Below are 20,698 nucleotides of genomic sequence, written 5' to 3' on the forward strand. Positions count from 1 at the left end.
CTTATGCCATATTTTTCAGAACATATCTAAGATTTTTTTTTTTAAAACTACATTCTTGTAGTTTTAAAAGTGTTTCTCTTTCTCCTATATTTCCTATCTTAGTTGTGACACCACCGTCTGTTGAAACATCAGAGCTAGAAACCTGAATTCTTCATTCCCTACTGATTCCATGCAGTCATCACTTCCTTTAGATTAGCATCTTCTGGAATTTTTTTTTTTAATCCTCTCATTGTTCCTGCTGCTGTTATCTTATTCTTGGACAGGAGTTCTTAACCTGGGGTACATGAATTTCTGGGAGAGGAGGGTGGATCAATGTGGGCTTTAGATGAAATTGAAGAATTGAGGATTAAATTACACCTCCACAAGAAGAGTGATCTGTGTGGAAAACAAATCTTACGTCACTGTGTTTTTAAAAACTGTACGGGGACTCTGCATTGCTGGTGAGATAAAGCATCTTCTCCATAATATGGCATGCAGGCCCTTTATGATCTGACCCATCCCTGCTTCTTCAGCCTCAGCTCCCTCCGTTCCCTGTGGGGCAGCACAGGTAGCAAGGCATGGAGGAAAAAACTCAGGTCTCACTCTCTCTCCTAGGCTGGAATGCAGTGGTGCAATCACAGCTCACTGCAGCCTTGACTTCCTGGGCACAGGTGATTCTCCCACCTCAGCCTCCCAAGTAGCTGGGACTACAGGCGCAGGCCACCATGCCCAACTAATTTTTGTATTTTAGTAGAGACAGGATTTTGCTGTATTACCCAGTCTGGTCTTGAGATCCTGAGCTCAAGCAGTCCTCCCACCTTAGCCTCCCAGTGTGATGGGATTACAGGTCACCATACCTGGTCTAGTTCCCTTCTCTTTGTGTATAGCATCTGTGAATGGTTGGATTATAAGCTTGGTGTCATAAGTAATAACTTAGCAATTTTTTTGTCTTTTATATCTGGCTTGATTATTTTCAGATACTTTCTGATGTACTGAACATATTATTTTAAATAGTTGATAATTCTAGGTTGGAAAGTGGTAGAACTTATACATGTAACAAATAAAACTACCTTTTCTCATTTCTGACTTATGAAAGAAGAAATAACAAGTCATGCTAGTAAGAAAGCATATTTATTCTTGAATCTTTGTATTAACATTTTTTAAAACTCTGTGAGATAAAAAAATTCTCTTAACTCTTTTCAAAAGTGTATTTCTCGATCAGGTGCCATGGCTCACACCTGCAATTCTAGCACTTTGGGAGGCTGAGGCAGGAGGATCGCTTGAGCTCATGAGTTCAGGACTAGCCTGGGCAACATTTTTTTTGTTTTTCTTTTTGAAGTGGAGTCTCACTCTGTCACACAGGCTGGAGTATAGTGCCACGATCTCTGCTCACTGCAACCTCTGCCTTCCGGGTTCAAGCAATTCTGCCTCAGCCTCTTGAGTAGCTGGGATTACAGGCACCCACCACCATGGCCAGCTAAATTTTGTATTTTTAGTAGAGATGGGGTTTCACCATGTTGCCTGGGCTGGTCTTGAACTCTGACCTCAAGTGATCCACCTGCCTCAGCCTCCCAGAGTGCGGGGATTACAGGCATGAGCCACTGTGCCCAGCTAATTTCATAAATGTCTTTAATTCCTTAAAGGAGCTGCAAATACCAGGGAACCACTAGTGGATCATTAGGAACCATCTGTACTTATGACAGGGCGGTGGGATAACTTTCAAAAGCAAACAAACAAAACTAGTAGACTTGAAGACTTAGGTTCCAGCTTTAGCTCTGACATTAGTGTGTATCTTATCTTAGGCATGCCAGCCTCCCTGGTCTTCATCTGTGCACTAGAGATAATAATGCCTCATAAGGTGGTTATAATAATAATTGTGTGATTGTATACACAAAAGCTCTGTTCCCAATAAAAGGTTTATGAATTTATACATCTAGGAAGATGAATCTGGTCATTTTACATGAGGTGACTTAAGAGTTCAGAGCAGTGGCTTAATACAACCAAAGTTTATTTCTTGCACATGGGTTCAATGGGCGCTGGTGGGGTTGGGGAGCAGGGGTCTCTCATCATCTTGGTTATTGAGATCGTGGTCTCCCATTGTGACACCTGCTTTCATGAGTCACTGAGGGAGGGAAAGAGCATGTGGTGGTGAATTTGCACTGGTTTTTAAAACGTCTACCCAGAAGTGATGCATCCCTTCGGCTCACATTTGATTCGCTGAAGCAAGTTACAGGGCCATGGCTAACCTCAGAGGGATGGGGGATGTGCAATCCCACCGTGAGGGTGTAAAGAGGAGAATCAGGCTATTTGGTAAACTGTGCTAATTACCACCATGATATCACATGTAGAGATACAAATATATGCTGTATATAAATATAAATATACACATATTTTATTTTTTCTTTCTAGAGAGGGTCTTGCTCTGTCACCCAGGCTGGAGTGTAGTGGTGCAATCTCGGCTCACTGCAACCTCCACCTCCTGGGCTCAAACCATCCTCCCACCTCAGCAACCCTTGCCCCCCAGGAGCTGGGACTACAGGTGCACACCATGCCCAGCTAATTTTTAATATTTTTTTGTAGAGACAGCATTGTGCTATGTTGCCCAAGCTAGTCTCCTGGGCTCAAGTGATTCTCCTGCATCGGCCTCCCAAAGTGCTGAGATTACAGATGTGAGCCACTGTACCCAGCAGATATTTCATTTTTTAAAATGCTGCTGTTATACCATATAGATAGTGTTTGGCAACTGCTGTTTTAGCAGTACCTCATATACATCTTTCTCTGTTAGTATATATAGATTCATTTCATTTTAACAACCTAATAGTCCATTTTATATACCACAATTTATTGACAGTTGTTGTTTCTACGTGTTTTCTTTGCTATTACAAAGAGTGGTGCAATTAACATCACCCTTCAGACTCTTTTTTTTTTTTTTTTTTGAGACAGAGTCTCACTCTGTCACCCAGGCTGGAGTGCAATGGCACTATGTTGGCTCACTGCATCCTCCACCTCCCAGGTTCAAGCAATTCTCGTGCCTCAGCTTCCAGAGTAGCTGGGATTACAGGTGTGTGCCACTATGTCTAGCTAAGTTTTGTATTTTCAGTAGAGATGGGGTTTCACCATGTTGGCTAAGCTGGTCTTGAACTCCTGACCTCAAGTGATCTGCCCCCTCTTGGCCTCCCGAAGTTTTGGGATTACAGGCATGAGCCACTGCACCTGGCCTTTTCAGACATTTTAAGTGTGTATTTGTGCAAATACTTCTGTAGAATAAATTCCTAGGAATTGTTGGATGAAAGGGCATATGTGCTTTATATTTTGATTGTTACTATCAAATTGCCCTCAGCAGGGTTTGAGACTGCCTGTTTTTGCATATCTGCTCCAATACTATATACTATTCATCTTGTGTATCTTTGCCAGACTGACAGGTAAAAATGTGTTCTTTTAATTTACATTTCTCTGATTGTCAACAAGGTTAAACTTTTTGCATAAGTTAATTTGTCATTTGTCTTGCTTCATCTGTGAAATGACTGAATCTATTTTTTGTTCATTTTATCTTTTGGGTTGTTTTGTGTATGTTTTTTCTTATTGGTTTGTAAATATTATGGTTACTTTTTATCTCATATGCATTGTAAATATTTCCCCGTTGGTTATTTAAATGTCTACCAAATATTCATTTGCCTGGCATGATCCACATTACAATTAAAAAATTTCTTCTTCTCATTCACTAAAAACAGTCCTTAATTACTTTTGACTTGTTAGCTCAAGAAGGCAGAAGAAACACATAATTCTGCCTTCAGGTGCTATGAAATACCTAGTGAATTAAGAGATTGTGTGGAGAGGCTTAGAGTTTTCCATATCCATGGAACTGGATATTTTATATGAAACTTTCACATAGATTTATCTAACATGACTTTGACTTTGTGCAGTAAGTATGGTAGATTTCATTATTTCTGTTGTACAGATGTCCCTGCATCTATAGATTTGGGTTTGAATCCCCACCAGGTATTAGTTCTGTCACATGGGGCATCATGGTACTTAGGAGGTTATTCCATGTTAATCATACATGTAACATGTATGGCAAAGTCAGTACGCAATCAGTGTTTGTTCTCTTTCAACTCTTCCACTCTTCAGAGGTGTTAAGAGACACACAGCTTAGATCTAGAGGCTGGCTTTCCTGGCTTGTAGGCCAGGTCTTTTTCTGGTGGACTGTATTGCTCCTCTGAAGAGAGCGTGAGTTCCTGGCCCCTTTAGAAATAAGAACATCAGAGTTAGTGTTTACATAAGTCCTTCAGTGCAGGACTGGGCCTTGAGCCTGGATGTTGGTTTTATTTAAAAAGCACATTTCTCACTTATATAAATAATCCTTGTACATTGCTTAAAAATTTGGAAAAAATATTTTTAAAACATTTATAGTCCTACCATTGAGATGGAATGACTGCTTTCACGTTCGAGCATTTCTTTCCAGTATTTCTTCTGGGCATATATTTTTTTTTGTTTTACAAATCTGATACGATTTTATTGTATCATTAACATTAATGCCCACATTATAATTTAAACATTTTTCCTTGCTATACAACTTTTTGTTAATGTCATTTTAATTGCTGCAAAATATTTCATTCAGTGGGTTGTATTTCATTATTTATTTTCCTGGTATTAAATGTTTAGATTGAACCCTCTATTAAAAATTATTCAGGAATGTGCTTCCTTCCTATATTTCATGTTCTTTTCTTTTTGTTTTTTTTGTCTTTAGAGACAAGGTTTCACTCTGTCGCCCAGGTTGGAGTGCAGCAGCGTGAACATAGCTCACTGCACCCTTGAACTCCTGGCCTCAAGTGATCCTCCCACCCCAGCCTCCAAACTAGCTAGGACTAAAGGCGTGCGCCCCCATGCCAGCTAATGTTTGTATATATATATATTTTTTTGTAGAGATGGGGTCTCCATATGTTGCCCAGGCTGGTCTTGAACTCTTGGCCTCAATGATCCTCTGGCTTGAGCCTCCCAGATTGCTAGGATTACAGGTGTGTGTCACTGCACCCAGCATATTTCATATTACTTTCTTAAGCTAACTTTCCAAAAATGAAATAATTAGACCACACGGAATATACATTTTAAGGCTTTTGGAATATATGGCCAAATTGCTTTCCAAAATAGTTTTAGCAATTTATGCTCAGCTCTGAGGGTTCCTATAAATACTTACTTTTGAAGAATATAATGACAAATACTGGAGAAGAGAGTGAAACAAATGAATCTTCTCCAACCTATGGGCCCTGTCTTCACCAAATACTTAATTCTAATCATCAGTGCATAGTTCAAAGTGGGGCATTTTGATATGGCTATTTTGGTGTGGCCATTATGCCTAATTTGAAACAGCCATATCACAATGTAAACTCACTCTTTTTAACATTCAAATAATGTATTCAGTGGACATGCTTGGCTTTCTCTTTATCCTTGACCTTCTTTTTTTTATTTTTAAAATAAAAAGAGGTGGTGTCTCACTATGTTGCCCAGGCTAGTCATGAACGCCTATCCTCAAGTGATCCTTCCACCTCGGCCTCCCAAAGTGCTGGGATTCTAGGTGTGAGCCACTGTGCCTGGCTCATCCTTGACCTTCTCATTAGTTCTAACTCCTTATGTCATCCCTGATCTTCTACCCAGAGGTAGGGCTTAAGCATTTCACATACTTTGGCAGTTTTATTGCCAAAAGTTTTGATAGGTGATTTCTTTTTTTTTTTTTGAGACAGAGTCTTGCTCTGTCGCCCAGGCTGGAGTGCAGTGGTGCGATCTCAGCTCACAGCAACCTCCACCTCCTGGGTTCACACCATTCTCCTGCCTCAGCCTCCCGAGTAGCTGGGAACACAGGTGCCCGCCACCATGCCCAGCTAATTTTTTGTATTTTTAGTAGAGATGGGGTTTCACCGTGTCAGCCAGAATGGTCTCGATCTGTTGACCTCATGCTCCACCCGCCTCAGCCTCCCAAAGTGTTGGGATTACAGGCATGAGCCACTGCACCCAGCCAGTTTTGATAGGTGATTTCTTAGGTTTTGTCAAAATATTTCTGGAGTTAAAAAAAAGGGGGGGGTACATTAAGAGCTGCATTAAAATGTCATATGCCATCATTAGCTATTAGGGAAATGAAAATCAAAACCACAGTGAAATACCACTTCATACCTATTGGGTTATCTATAATAAATAAGACAGATAGTACATGTTGGCAGGGATGTGGAGAAATTGGAACCCTCATACACTCTTGGTGGGGCTGTAAAATGGTGCAGCCATTTTGAAAAACAATTTGGCAGTTCCTCAAATGTTAAACATCCTAGCAGTTCTCTCCTGATATATAGCCAAGAGAAACCCAAGAGAAATGAAAACATATGTGCACAAAACAACTTGTACACTAATGTTCATAGTAGCATTATTCACAATAGCCAGAAAGTGGAAACAATCCAAATGTTCACCATAAGGTAGTATGCAACCTGATGGAAGCTGTAACAGTACTCTAAACTTTCTTCGTAAGAATGACCTTTGTTTTTTTCAGGGAAATTTTGAATATTTTCCTGAAGAACAAAGTTCAGACTCCTTATGAAGGCTCCATATGACGCTTTTCACAACCCAAGATGCATTATGTCTTGGTGGGTGTAAGCATGAGCTCTAGACCTACACAGATAGGGGTTTGAAACAACTCAATGTGTAACTTTTGGCATATTTTGCTCTGAAACTCAGTTTCTTTTTCTGTAAAATGGGCATAATACAACCATATTTCATGGAGTTATGTATTGCCAGCATAAAAAGCTATAATCATGTAAAGTGCCAGGTACATAATGAAGACTCAGTTGAATATTTAAAAAAATTAACACTTGGCCCTAACCTTCTCTAGGCTTATTTCCCATATTCCTTGAACTTTATGCACTACTGACACCACACTGCATGTGGTTTGCTTGAGCCTTCATGCTGTGCTATTCCTCTTGACCTTTGTTCATGTTTTTCCTCCTCTGAATGCTCCCTCCCTTTGTTTGGCTACCTTTTTACGTATCCTTCAAGAATTAAGTTTTACCTCATGTTTTCCGTATATCTTCCCTGACTCCCACACACATGCCCCAGGCTAGGCTAAGTCCCCTTCCTTGGGTCATTTAGAGTATTTTATATGTATCTCAATTTGATTAGTTTTTTCAAAGAAGCAACTTTTGACTTTATTCATCATCTCCATTGTGTCTTTTTTTCTATTTCATGGCTTGCTGCTCTTTATTACTTCTTCTCTTCTACTTTTTGAGGTTTATTTTGTTGTTCTTTTTCCAATATTAAGTTGGCTGCTTTGCTAATAAAAGCACTCAAGACTACAAATTTGCCTCTAACTACTGCTTTAGCTACACCTATGAGTTTTATTATGCAGTATTTAAAAAATCACCTTGTAGTTCTATGTATTTTACATTTTCATGAAGATTTCTTCCTTGACCCATGGGTTATTTAGATTTGTGTTTCAAGAACATTTCTAAGCAAATAAGGTTATTTCTACTTATCTTTTTGTTATTAATTTCTAACTTAATTTCATTGTGGTTAGAGGATGTTTTTTCTTTCCTTCCTCTCATCTTTTTTTTTTTTTTTTTTTTTTTTTTTTGCAGGTTTTTGCTTTATGGCCTAATACATGGTCAGTTTTTGTAAATGTTCCATGTATGCTTGAAAACAACATGCATTCTCTAGTTATTGAAAGCAATATTTTACATATGTATGTTAGATTAACTTATGAATTGCATTATATAAGTTTTGTAGCCCTGATTTTTGTCCAATATTTTACATATGTGTGTTAGATTAACTTGTGAATTGTGTTATATAAATTTTATGGCCCTGATTTTTGTCTGATCTATTAAGAGTTATGTTAAAAATTTCTTCTGTGATAGTGATTTCATATCTTTTTTAATTGATTTTTTTCTTGTTCGTTTTCTCCCTGCACTAGTCTGGAAGTTACATATTCTATTTTTATTCTTCTATTGATTACTCTAGAAAATTTAATATGTGTGTATAATTTCACAAAGCCTAAGGTTACTGTCTTTATTCTCTTTTTAACAACGCAAGGATCTTTAGTATGCTTTTTCATTTTGGCCACATCACTTCTGACATATATGCATTTGTTGTCCAATATTTTAGTCCTATCTTATTCTTTTTTGAACTTCACAAATTAGGCGTTATTGGTATTTTATATAGTCTGTGTCCTTTTGAGTTACCCACATTTGTCATTTTCTTTGTTTGCTGTTCTATTTTACAACTCAGACCTACCTTCTGGGGTCATTTCCTTTCTCTTGGAAGTATGTTTTAATAAACTCAGTTTTTATTTGTCCAAAATTACCTTCATTTTCTCCTCGTTCTTGAAAAATAGTGTTGCTGTACATACTGTTCTAAGTTGATAGCTATAGGGTCTCAGCGCTTTGAAGATATGCCACTGTTTTTTCATTTCCATTTTGCTGTTGAGAAGTCAGTTGTCAGTCTAACTTTTTCTTCTGCTAGTAAAATGTCTTTCCTTCTGGCTGTTTTTAAAATCCCTTTGTCTTAGATGTCTTCGCTGTCAGTAAGACATTTCTAGGTGAGGATTTCTTCTGATTTATTCTTCTTGGGATTTGTTGGGATTCTTGTCTCTGAGGTTTGGTATCTTATCAATTATGGAAATACTGTCTCTCATCCACTCTTTCTCTTCTGTCTTTTTGGAATTCTGATTTAGATGTTAGGCCTTTTTTTTTTTTTTGATGGTGATCTTATGTTCCTTGGAACTTTACTTGCTGATCATTCTTTGAGGCTTAGGTTTCAAGTTAGAATCTTCCTTTTATACAGATGCCTCAGGGGGCTTTACTACCCAGAACACTTAAAACTACATTTTTTGGTGTTAGACTTTTCTTTTGGTTATAGGTGTAGGATGAATTCTGACTCCATACTTGGATAGGAAGGTATCATGGTTAGACATTCTGAGCAGAGACTTATTCCTTTTATTTCCCCTTTCCTGAGGCAAGGCCAAAACACAGAAGGTTTGCTTCCAGTTTCACCCACTGAGGATGTGGCATTTCAGAGGGCCTGGCTTGGTATGGGAATTTCCAGTCTAATTCTTGCCTTGCCAGCAGACACTCGGGGGCCAGACCACTGCCAACATGTACAGGGAGCAAGATAACTACACTTTTAAAAAGATCGCTCTGGTTGCCTTATGGAGGATGGCTTACAGACGGCTTGAAGAGTGGAGGCAGAGAGGCAAGTTAGGATGCGATTATAAACCTCAGGAGAGAGGTGTTGGCCCCGGGACAGACAGAATGGTGGTGGATGGGGAAGATTATTGGTTAAGATGATCTGTCTCTTCCCATAGACTGTAAGATACCCAGCCTCAGGGTGAGTATCATCACAAAGATGTTTTTCATCTCTGAGTCCTTCCAGTGCCTGGCACAGAGAAGGCATTCACAGATGCTGATTGAATTGAACTGTGGAATCAATAATGGTTCTAGAGCTGATTTTTTTCTACCTTCTAAATGACTGTTTTCCTTAAAGGGAAATTACATGAAGGGATTCCAGGCAGTGAACTCATGCCTGTCTCTGGCATTGCGAAGCCCAGTCCAGAAATAGAGAGCCAGCTGTTTGTAAGCCCAAAAGCCTTAGGTTTTGGAAGGGTTTACTTTCCATGATAACATAGCTTTCTTTAGCCTGTGCACTTGTTCCTTACTTAAGGAGTCTCAGACTCTGCTTGAGATTACTTACACAAAACCTTACCATCTTACTGGATTTTTATGGCATTTTCTTAGAAATTACTAAACTTTATGACTCTCTAGGCAGGTTGCAAAGATGTTCCTCTAATGATATATTACAGCTATGAAAAATTCTTCCTCCTAAGGCGTTCTTTTTGGAAAAATGCTCTGTGTTTAGAGAATGAAGGGAGAGGCAAGTGGTTCCTGCTGTGTGACAGTTTAATAAGCTTTAGCTGGTCACTAAGAACTGTTATTCTAAGAATGTATGCAACACTTTTCCATTAACTGTGCAGAAGTATTTCTAGAAGGTATCGTAAAATAAAGCATATATATGTGATTTTTAACTTTTGAGGCCTGGAAGTTCTTTATTATTCATTCAACAAATATGTGTTGAATGTCTGCTGTGGCCCAAGGCTTGTGCAAGGCACGGGTCATCACTATCAGACACCATCCCTGTGATCCCTACTCGCCCATCGTGTTCTTTTGTGTGAATTAGAAAAAGGCACCCATTCCTCAAGGAAAGAATATTAAATTCATCAATATAGTACTTACATATCAATAGCAAATTTGTTACAACAATGGATTATTAATGATAAATAAATGTTGGTTATTAATATTTATGTAGCATTGTTGATTTGAACTTGAAATTCAAAAATATTCTGCCACAGTAAGCAAACAGCAGATTATTGAATTACAATATGAATGTGAATCTGATACCAATGAGGGATTTTTAAAAAAATTTAAAGGGACTCATCAATCATCTATCAAATGTCAAAGCAGATCCCTATTTAGAAACACAGACTATTTTAGATATGGTTACATCAACAAGGTCTTTTTTTTTTTTTTTTAAGAGACCAGGGTGTCTTGCTGTCTTGCCCAGGCTGGAGGGCAGTGGCACAATATCAAATTCTTGGGCTCAAACCATCCTCCTACCTCAGCCTTCCAAGTAGCTGGGACTAGGCGCATGCCAACCCACTCAGCTATTTTTTTTTTTTTTTTTTTTTTTTTGTAGAGACGAAAGTCTTATTGTATTGCCCAGGTTGCTCAAACTCCTGGTCTCAAGTAATCCTCCTGCCTCAGCCTCCCAAAGTGCTGGGATTGTAGGTGTGAGCCACCATGCCCAGCAGATGGTCTCTTGATTATTGAATTTGTCAAAGGGGAACAATACATACTGGCTTATTAAAATAAGACATGACTGCCATTGCCAGAAAATTCTTGTTGTAAATAAAAAAACCACCCAAATATAAAATCATCTGATGTTAGTTTACAAAACCAAAATATTTCTCAATTCCCAGTTTAAATCAACAAGTACCTTCATGATGACAATATGTGTTATACAATAACTTACATTTGTTATCATGAATAATCCATTTGTTATACAGCTTATAATTATAAAAATATTCCATATGTTAAAGTGTTAAAGATGTTTACCTGTGAACAGCATCATGGCACTCTTTTTTTTTTTTTTTTTTTAAATTGAGACGGAGCCTTGCTCTGTTGCCCAGGCTGGAGTGCAGTGGCACGATCTCGGCTCACTGCAACCTCCGCCTCCCAGGTTCAAGCAATTCTCCTGCCTCAGCTTCCCAACTTGCTGATATTATAGGTGCACACCACCACACCTGGCTAATTTTTTGTATATTTGGTAAAGATGGGGTCTCACCATGCTGGCCAAGCTAGTCTCAAACTCCTGACCTCAAATGATCCACCTGCCTCAGCCTCCCAAAGTGCTGGGATTACAGGTGTAAGCCACTGCACCCAGCCAGCATCATGGCACTCTTGTACATGACTTAAAAAGCCACACATGGTGGCCTTGGATGCTCTGTGCTGGGGGAAGCAGACGTAGCTGATGAGTCCACTGTGGGCTGCTAAGAGCCCTATTGGAAGTATGTACAAATATGGTGGGTGACAGAGGAAGGCAAGATGAGGTCAGCCTGGAGGTAGAGAAAGGCTTGTGTGAATGAGACGCTTCTGGGCAAGTAAGGTCCATGGCCTTTTTAACATATTTTGGCTGTAAGTAGCCTTTAAGCCTTCTTTCCTGGTTCTGGCTACTGTCTGGATACATGAGATAGCTGTGTTCCAGATTGGTGAGGTGTTTCTATCTTTAGATAGACTGTCTGATCTTCTTTCTGCCTGCCTACAGCTTCCCCCTGTCTTCAGGTCTCAGCTTAAATCTCACTTTCTTTAAGAAGCCTTCCCGGCTCCTTCCTTCCCCACCTTGGGTTGATGCTCCTGCTTTGTGCTCCCTCAGACCCCATCATAGCATGAATCAACTTTATTGTGGTGATTGCTTGTTGGATTTTCTTTCTTTCCCACAAGATTTTATTTTATTTTATTTCATTTTCTGAGATGGAGTCTCACTTTGTTGCCCAGGCTGGAGTGCAGTGGTGCAATCTTGGCTCACTGCAACCACTGGCTCCCAGGTTCAAGCGATTCTTGTGCCTCAGCCTCCCGAGTAACTGGGATTACAGGTGCATGCCACCATGCCTGGCTAACTTTTTGTATTTTAGTAGAGATGGGGTTTCACCATGTTGCCCAGGGTGGTCTCAAATTCCTGATCTCAAGTGATCCGCCTATCTCAGCTTCCCAAAGTGCTGGGATTATAGGTGTGAGCCACCACCCCTGGCCACCCACCAGGTTTTAAATTCAACAAGTGCAAGGGCCACATCTGTCTTGTTCATTATTGTTATTATTGGATCCTCATACTGCACAGTGCCTGATAGATGATATAATCAGATTTTGATAAATATTGGCTGAAGTAATTTTCTCATTCATTCCTCAAACATTTTCTAAGCCCTTACTTTGTGCCATGGACCCTGCCAAGCGCTGGGCAAACAAAGAAATGACACCCTGCATGTCCCTTCCCCAGAGAGCTCCCTCTCTGCTTATTACTATCTGGTGTAGGAAGCGCGATGTTACAGGGAAGGAGGAGGGGAGGGACGGCTGGCTTAGGTTAAGGGTCAGAGGGGTTCTCCTCTAGGATGCACCTCTGAGCTGGATCTGGAGGATGAGGGGTGAGCCAGGGAGCAGGGGGCAGGGGCTCAGCATGGATTGTGGCATGGTGGCAAGCGAGAACACTGGGTGTTTAGGAGACTGCAAACTTTTATTTTTTTGAGACAGAGTCTTGCTCTGTTGTCCAGGCTGGAGTGCAGTGGCACGATCTCAGCTCACTGAAACCTCCACTTCCCGGGTTCAAGCAATTCACCTGCCTCAGCCTCCCGAGTAGCTGGGATTACAGGTGTGTGCCATCACACCCTGCTAATTTTTGTATTTTTAGTAGAGACGAGGTTTCACCATGTTGACCAGGCTGGTCTCGAACTCCTGACCTCAAGTGATCCACCCACCTCAGCCTCCTAAAGTGCTAGGATTACAGGTGTGAGCCACAGCGCCTGGCTGACTGCTAACATTTTACTCCAGCTGGATCACAGGATATGGGAGGAGAGTGAAGGGAAGGGATCAGAGAGGTATGCAGGAGCCAAGTCATACAGAACTAAGCTGCAAGCAGAGACCTCTAGGGAGCCATTGGAAGGTATCTATTTTAAACTTTTAGAGGCTGGGTTTTGCTATATTGCCCAGGCTGGCCTCGAACTCTTGGGCTCAAGTGATCCTCCTGCTTCAGCTTTCTGAGTAGCTGGGATTATAGGTGCATACCATCATGCAGGCCTACACTGGAAGGTTTTAAACAGGGGTGTGTGTGTGTGTGTGTGCGCGCGCGTGTGTGTGTGTGTGAAAAATCTGATTTGTATATTAGAAAGACCCATCGGGCTATGGTGTGGAGTGTATTTAGGGGTTGCAGTGGTGAGCTGGAAGTGGGGACACCCTCCTTGAGGGCAGAGAGCATTGTTTCCTCCTCAGTCTCTAACATCTGGCGAGCAGCTGGTGTCCAGTAAGCACTGAAGTGATGCTTTATGATGGAGTCAATCTGCAGAGACAGCAAGGTAGGATTCAAAAGTCCTTTATTGCAGAATGGCAGCAGAATCACCACTGTCACTTTACTGAGTCTCCCGCAACCCTCTGAGTGAGTAGGGGAATAGCATTAGTTCCACTTTTCAGGCCAGGTACCTGATCAGGCCTGACCAGAGGACATGTCCCTGGTCACACAATCTTTGTGGGTGGCAGGTCAAGCACCTTCTCCTTCATCCCGTGCTGCACCTAGGGGCTGGGCTGGGGGGCGGCAGCAGTGCTGGGGAGAGCGAGGCTTGCTGGTGTCTCTCCTCTCTAGGGACCACCCTCCTCCTTTCTGCTGAGGGAGCGGCCCAAAGAGGCATCTCCAGGTTTCCAGCCACAGAGGGCCATCTCACATGTCCCCTCCAGGCAGTGGTGCCCCCTTTCTTGCATCTCCTTCCAGGCAGAGAGAGACGGAGACCCAGGGGGCAGCCGAAAGCTGTCTTCACCAAAGCAGCGGGGAGAGATTTGTGTGCGGCTCGCATTCTCATTGCCTGGGTATCATGCTGCTATTTAATAAAGGCCTCATTGCTTGAAGGGCCATTAAGTAACCAATGACATATTTCAACCTCACCGAGGAGGAAAACTCAGAGTTAAATCAAATTCAGACCGTGTGGAAGTAAAATCCTAAAGAGACTATTCACATGCACGCCCTCTCCTAAGGGGAAGGGAACAAGCCATGGGGTCCACTCTAAGCCAGGCACTGGATAGATGCTTTCACATTAGTTTTCTTGCTTAAAAAGTTCCAGCAACACTGACAAGCAGAGACTGTGCTGTCAGTTTTGTAGGTGAGGAAATGGAGTGCCCGAGACACCGGCCAGTTAGAGGTAGAACTATCCTCTCAGCCCTTGGTCTCTGATCACACGGTGCCTGCTCCTTCCATGATACCATGCTGCCCTCCTGTGGAGCCTGTCCTCTCCATAAGACAAGCAGTGATTGCTTTTTGTGCCAAGGCTGAATGGCAGGGAGGTCAGCAGCCTGTGCCCGTGTACACCGTACACTGCCCGAAGGTAGGAACCCCTCTGTCTGCCTCCACACCCTGGCACGATGCTGCACACACAGCCGGATGAAGTTTGGTAGGTTCTTCCTGCCCTGAGGAGGGGAGCGCTGGCCTTTGCTACCCTCTCATCACATTCCTTTTGTCTGTCCTTCCATCTCCTTCATTCCTCTGTCCCCTCAGAGACACTCGTCCAGCCCTACTGGAAGATCATTTTGAGTCCGTCCCAAGACCTTTGCTGGGTAGTAATGAGCAGGTAGATGAATCAGGTTGTGATTCTTCCTCGGGGTGTCACATTTAAAAGGAGACTCTGGATGACAACTTTGTCTGCAGGGGCCGAGGGGACAAGGTATCTCAGGTGGGATGAGGGCTGTGGAGTTGATGTTCTCACACTCAGTTTTTGCTCGTGTCCTGGAAAAGCACCTCAAGCCCTCTCTAGCCAGCCTCACCCCTGCCAGGCTTGCCACTGCCCCCACCCCCTGTTGTGCTGTGGCCTAACAGCCTGAGGTAGTTGTGCCACCAACCTTTGCTCACATAGAGCTCTTGGCCTGGAATAACTTTTGTTACCCTGACTCCCTGCTGGCTGAATTGGAGCCCCTTTCAATATCCAGCTCAGTTATGAGCTCCATCTTGAAGCCTCACCTGCCCTGCAGAAGGAGCCACTTCTTCCTGTCTTGTCAGAGCCCTTGGTGTGTCCGTCCCTCTATATGTTGCTCTTCATGGAGGATAATGATTTGCTTAAGAGCCGTGTCTCTCACTAAACCCTAAGAAGTTTGAGGACAGAGATAGTGTTCTGTTGTACGTGTGTGTGTGTGTGTGTGTGTGTGTGTGTGTGTGTGTGTGAGATTCTCTATGCCTGGCCTAGAGTAGGTGCTCAGGAAGGGATTGTGACCCAGGAGAATGTGAGAATGTATAAGGTGGGGCCAGCGGTGCCATGATGAGCAGGAGCAAGTCCAGTCCTATTATTCTCCTCTCTCTGTCCTCTGGCCTCCTTCCAGGAAAGGCTGTTTTTGTGTGGGGTCACACTGCTGGGTCTTCTCTGGGGCTGTCCAGCAGGGGTGTTCATCTACCCTCACCTGGGAGAGTGACCAGACTGCACTACCTCAGAGTCCCATCCCTTCTGGCCCTTCTTTTGTTGTTGCTGTTGTTTTTTTGAGACGGAGTCTCACTCTGTCGCCCAGGCTGGAGTGCAATGGCGCGATCCCACTCACTGCAACCTCCACCTCCTGGGTTCAAGCGATTCTCCCGCCTCAGCTTCCTGAGTAGGTGGGACTACAGGCATGCTCCACCCCGCCTGGCTAATTTTTGTATTTTTAGTAGAGATGAGGTTTTGCCATGTTGGCCTCAAACTCCTGACCTCAGGTGATCTGCCTGCCTCAGCCTCCCAAAGTGTTAGGATTACAGGCGTGAGCCACCACGCCCGGCCCCTTCCAGCCTTTCTTGTCTTCTGTCCTGAACCCCTGGCTGACTAGCAGTGAACAAATGAAAACTGGACACGCAAGCTTTGCTTTGAAATGTCTCTGACCTAGCCTGAGGAGGTAGGGCTTAAGTACTTGGGGAGTCTCCCACTGCACAGGTAGGGACCATGCTATTCATCTCTGTATTCCCAGCCCCTTAGAACAGTGCCTGACTCACAGGAGTTGCTCAGTGATGATTTGTTGAACACAAAGGGGTTTTGCATTTCTTGGTCTCTTGTTTTCTTTGTTCACTGTGTGTATTCACTTGAGTAGGATAAACAGTTGTAACGAGTAGGCCCAAATGTGTAAGGTCTCAACATCTGGAAGTCTATTTCTTACTCTTGTGATATGCACCACTTTCACCTTGGCAGGTTCATCATTCAGGGGCCCAAGATCCGTCCATCTGTGGCTCTGTCATTCTCTGGGGTCTCTGCGTCACCCACACCCAGGCAGCAAAAGGGGACAGAGCATGAAGGGGCACATACAGGAGGTTTTTATAAGTGAGCCCAGGAAGTGGTGCATGTCACTTCTGTCCCCATCCCACTGGCTGGAACTCAGGCACTTGGTCACACCCAAGTGCCAGGGAGACTGGGGAATGTAGCCCAGTGTTTTGTCCAGGAATAAGAGGAAATGGATTTCGGTGAACACCCCCCAGTATCTGCCACAATGCAGTGTAGAAAAAGCGCAGGATTTGGAGTCGGCCAAAATCACCTTCAAACCCAGGCTCTGCTTCTTACTAGCTGAGTGCATTTGGGTGAGTGATTTAACTTCTTTGAGCCTTAGTTTCCTCAGCTGAGTGATGGGGTATAATATCCCCCACCTTAGAGGAGGGTTGAGAGATAATGTTGGAACAGTCTCAATGGTACATAATAAGTATCCAACAGTATAACTATTACTATTAATACTATGTGGACTTTTATCTTTATTATTACTGTATATCCCAGTTTTATTGATTAGCAATTTAATAACATGCACGTGATAATGAATTTACATAGTAGACCAGTACATCCCACCTATAGTTCCCTTCCTCAGAGGCAAACCACCTGGAGCAGTTTTCTTGGTCTGTTTCCAGAGATATACATATCTAGGTATATATTGTATAAATAGCCCTTTTTATGTACCTAATGTTTTAATATAATCCACTCTATTCTGTACCTTTTATATAATTTAGTAACATAACTTAGCTATTGTTTTGTATCGTTATATATTGATTTACTGCATCATTTTTCGTGGCTACATCACATTCCATAATACAAATGTACCATCATTTACTTAATTAATGCCCTATTGACACACCCTTGGCTACTTACAGGGTGTTACCACCGTATGTAAAGCTGCAATGACCATATCCTTGTATATATGTCTTTGTGTACTTGTGTAAGAATATCGTAGGATAAAAATCTAGGAATGACATCATGCATTTAATTCTCTTCAAAACTAAGGTATAAAATTTGGAATGTTTTCACTCTGGTAACTATTGTGGAGTGAAAGAATTAGGACTTGAGATTTGGCTTGTCATAAGAAGTGGGAAATTAAGTACATTGTTTACATTTAAAACCTTTTGCTCAGGCTGGGCATGGTGGCTCACACCTGCAATCCCGGCACTTTGGGAGGCAGAGGTGGGTGGATCACGTGAGGTCAGGAGTTCAAGACCAGCCTGACCAACATGGTGAAACCCTGTCTCTACTAAAAATACAAAAATTAGCTGGGCGTGGCAGTGGGCGCCTGTAGTCCCAGCTACCCGGGAGACTGAGGCAGAAGATCTTGGCTGTAGTGAGCTGAGATCGCGCCATTGCACTCCAGCCTGGGTGACAGAACAAGACTCTGTCTCAAATAAATTAATAAATAAAAAATATTTTGCTCACATAGAGTTTTGTATCCTCTTCTCATGGTGCCTTGGATTCAGATTCTGCAGCAGTAATATTGGCAGATTTATAAACCAATGCAAACCTACTCTTAGTGAGTTTATCTTCCCACATGAATAAGTTGTCTACCAGCTTTCCAAAGCCCATACCTGTCAAAGAAGTCGGATTCACCATAATAGAAACAAAGTGCCTCTTTTGTTTTTGTTTTGAGTGGTAGAGAAGCAAACACATTTGGGAACTTTTCTGTGTTAGGGAGTTTTTATAGGTTATTTTATTAATTCTTGCAAATCCTTTGAGGTGCAGTTATTATTCCTGTTTTCCAAACAAAGAAGGGGATGGGTTCACAAAGGTTGAGTGACTTGCCCAAGGTATGCAGAACTAGGATTTGAACTCAAGTCTTGATGTCATTATGATATGGGCTGGCTTTGTGTCCCTACCCAAATCTCATCTTGAATTGTAATCCCCATAATCCCTATGTGTCAAGGGAGAGACCAGGTGAAGGTAATTGAATCATGGGGGAAGTTTCTCCCATGCTGTTCTCATGATAGTGAGTGAGTTCTCATGAGATCTGATGGTTTTATAAGGGTCTCTTCCCCTTTTGCTTGGTACTTCTCCTTCCTGCCGCCTTATGAAGAAGGTGCCTTGCTTCCCCTTCTGTCATGATTTTAAGTTTCCTGAGGCCTCCCTAGCCATGCTGAACTGGGAGTCAAACCTTCTTCCTTTGTAAATTACCCAGTCTGGGGCAGTTCTTGATAACAGTAGGAAAACGGACCATACTACTCTGGACTTAATTAGGGGATTCAGCAGAACATTCCCGGATATCAAATAAGTTTTACTGATTGTGTAGACATTTGCTGATTTGCAGTGCTTCTGAGAGATTCTGTGGCCTCTCTAAGCTTAGTGGAGAAAGGGAGTCATGTCTGTTATGGCCCCAAACTTGGTTTTTAGCATGCTTAGTCCTAAAGTCATGGATCCAGCAATTCTCAGGTGACCAGTCCTGTCTTCATGGTCAGCTCTGCTGGTTTCCATCTTTCCATGGTCTCCACCCCTTAGTTCTAAGGCAAGATTGCTGTCTGCATGACCCTGGACTCTGGCTCAGTGATTTTTTTTTTGTCCTTCCCTGTTGTCTCCCACTCCACCCCCTGCACCTTTGATTAAACTTCTCTTGTGTCTTCTCTCTCTTAGTAAAGGGAAATCATTTAAAGCACTTTTTAAATTGGATGACATTATTATTACTAAGATGACCTATAAACCCTACAACCCTACCACCACCACCACCACCAACAACAACAACAACACTCTGCTCCCCAGTCCACCAGCCTTTGAGCTGGTGTCACTTCAGTCTGTAGTCTGCTATCATTTTTGGAACATGCATTCAGTTCTTACAGCTTCCAGGAAATCTATTACCTAAGAACAAAATTAGCACATTAACGCTCCCCCTCCTTCTACTCCACCCCCATTTAAGAACGTCCTACCCAGAGAACCAAACTGTAATTCAATCCACTCTACACTGGGAAGGGCCTGTTTTTCTGCAGTATAGCTTAGAATCAGTACTTTGTGGCTGTGAATGTCTCTTTTTAAGATTTAATATGTCTTTATTAACTGCTGATTGCATATTAGTACAGTCCCTCTCTTGCTGGGCTATAAATTCACTCTAGTTTTATTATTCATTGACAAACACTTGTTAATGACCTGATAGTGTCAGGCCACCCCCTCCATTATCTCACCTATTCCTCAGAATAAGTCTACGATGGAGGTAATCATTAGCGCCATGTGCAGTTTGGGAAAATGCAGCTCAGAGAGGTTCATTAATTTATCTATGTTTGTCTAGTAAGTGGTAGGTCTGGGATTTGAACCCGGGTTGTTTGGATTCTAAATCCATAACCTCTCCCAGCTGAAAGCCGAGGCTTGTAGTTTCTTATTATCTTGCTGCTTCCGTGAGTCTACTCAAGTCCTTAATTAGTGATGACTGGAAATTAGTAGTGTTACTGAGCCTCCTGGTGTGGGAATCAGTTTTGTTTTGACAGAAGTCACATAACCTATACTAAGGAGACATTACTTAATCCAGAATGAGAGACTGTAAAAACCCATAGGAAACCTGGAAGAAAGGAGGGGCAGCATTTTTATTTGACTGGCTGGCTGATTGACCTCTAGAGGTTTTTATTTTTTACCCATTCCTTTTCTTCTTGCAAGGCTAAATTACTTTGAGGAACTCTACCCAGTTCTTAAAATTGGCCAGGAGATTGCAGTTAAGTAAACGATTGTTTTGGGTTTTAGGTTTCCTGAAGCCATAACTTGGCATCTCCCAAACTTGTCTGATCCTAAGGATCACCTGGGGCATTTGTTAAAATGTGATTTCCCAGTAGGGATGGGACCTAGGGACTATTTATTTTTTTTTTAACAAGCCCCTTTACGTGATTCTTCTGATCAACTAGTTTGGGAGACACTGAGCGTCACCACTGGGAATTTGGTCCCCTTTGTGGACCATCCTCTTTAGAATTGAAGCACCAAGGCTCACATTGTCTTACAGTGGAGGGAACATGAATTTTGGAGTCAGAAAGCACAGGTCTAAGAACCCCAACCTGCCTCTTATAAATTGGGTTAATCTTGGACACATGACTGAGTGTTCTAATCTGAAGACCTCTGTGTGCCATTTCCTCTGCCTAGAAAGAAAAAATTGTTCTCCTTTCTCTCCCCACCTCTTCCCTCCTCCTTTGTCTTCTTACTCTTCAGCTTTCAGGAAAGCATTCC

At 42.3% G+C, this 20,698-nt stretch overlaps 1 pseudogene; it reads left to right on the forward strand.

Annotated features, from left to right (window-relative positions):
• The window catches only part of LOC129532625 (NADH dehydrogenase [ubiquinone] 1 alpha subcomplex subunit 8-like), an 85,120-nt pseudogene that overhangs the window by 12,354 nt on the left and 52,068 nt on the right, over positions 1-20,698 (forward strand).

The sequence above is a fragment of the Gorilla gorilla genome, chromosome 2 (genome assembly GCF_029281585.2).
Source record: "Gorilla gorilla gorilla isolate KB3781 chromosome 2, NHGRI_mGorGor1-v2.1_pri, whole genome shotgun sequence".
NCBI lineage: Eukaryota > Metazoa > Chordata > Mammalia > Primates > Hominidae > Gorilla > Gorilla gorilla.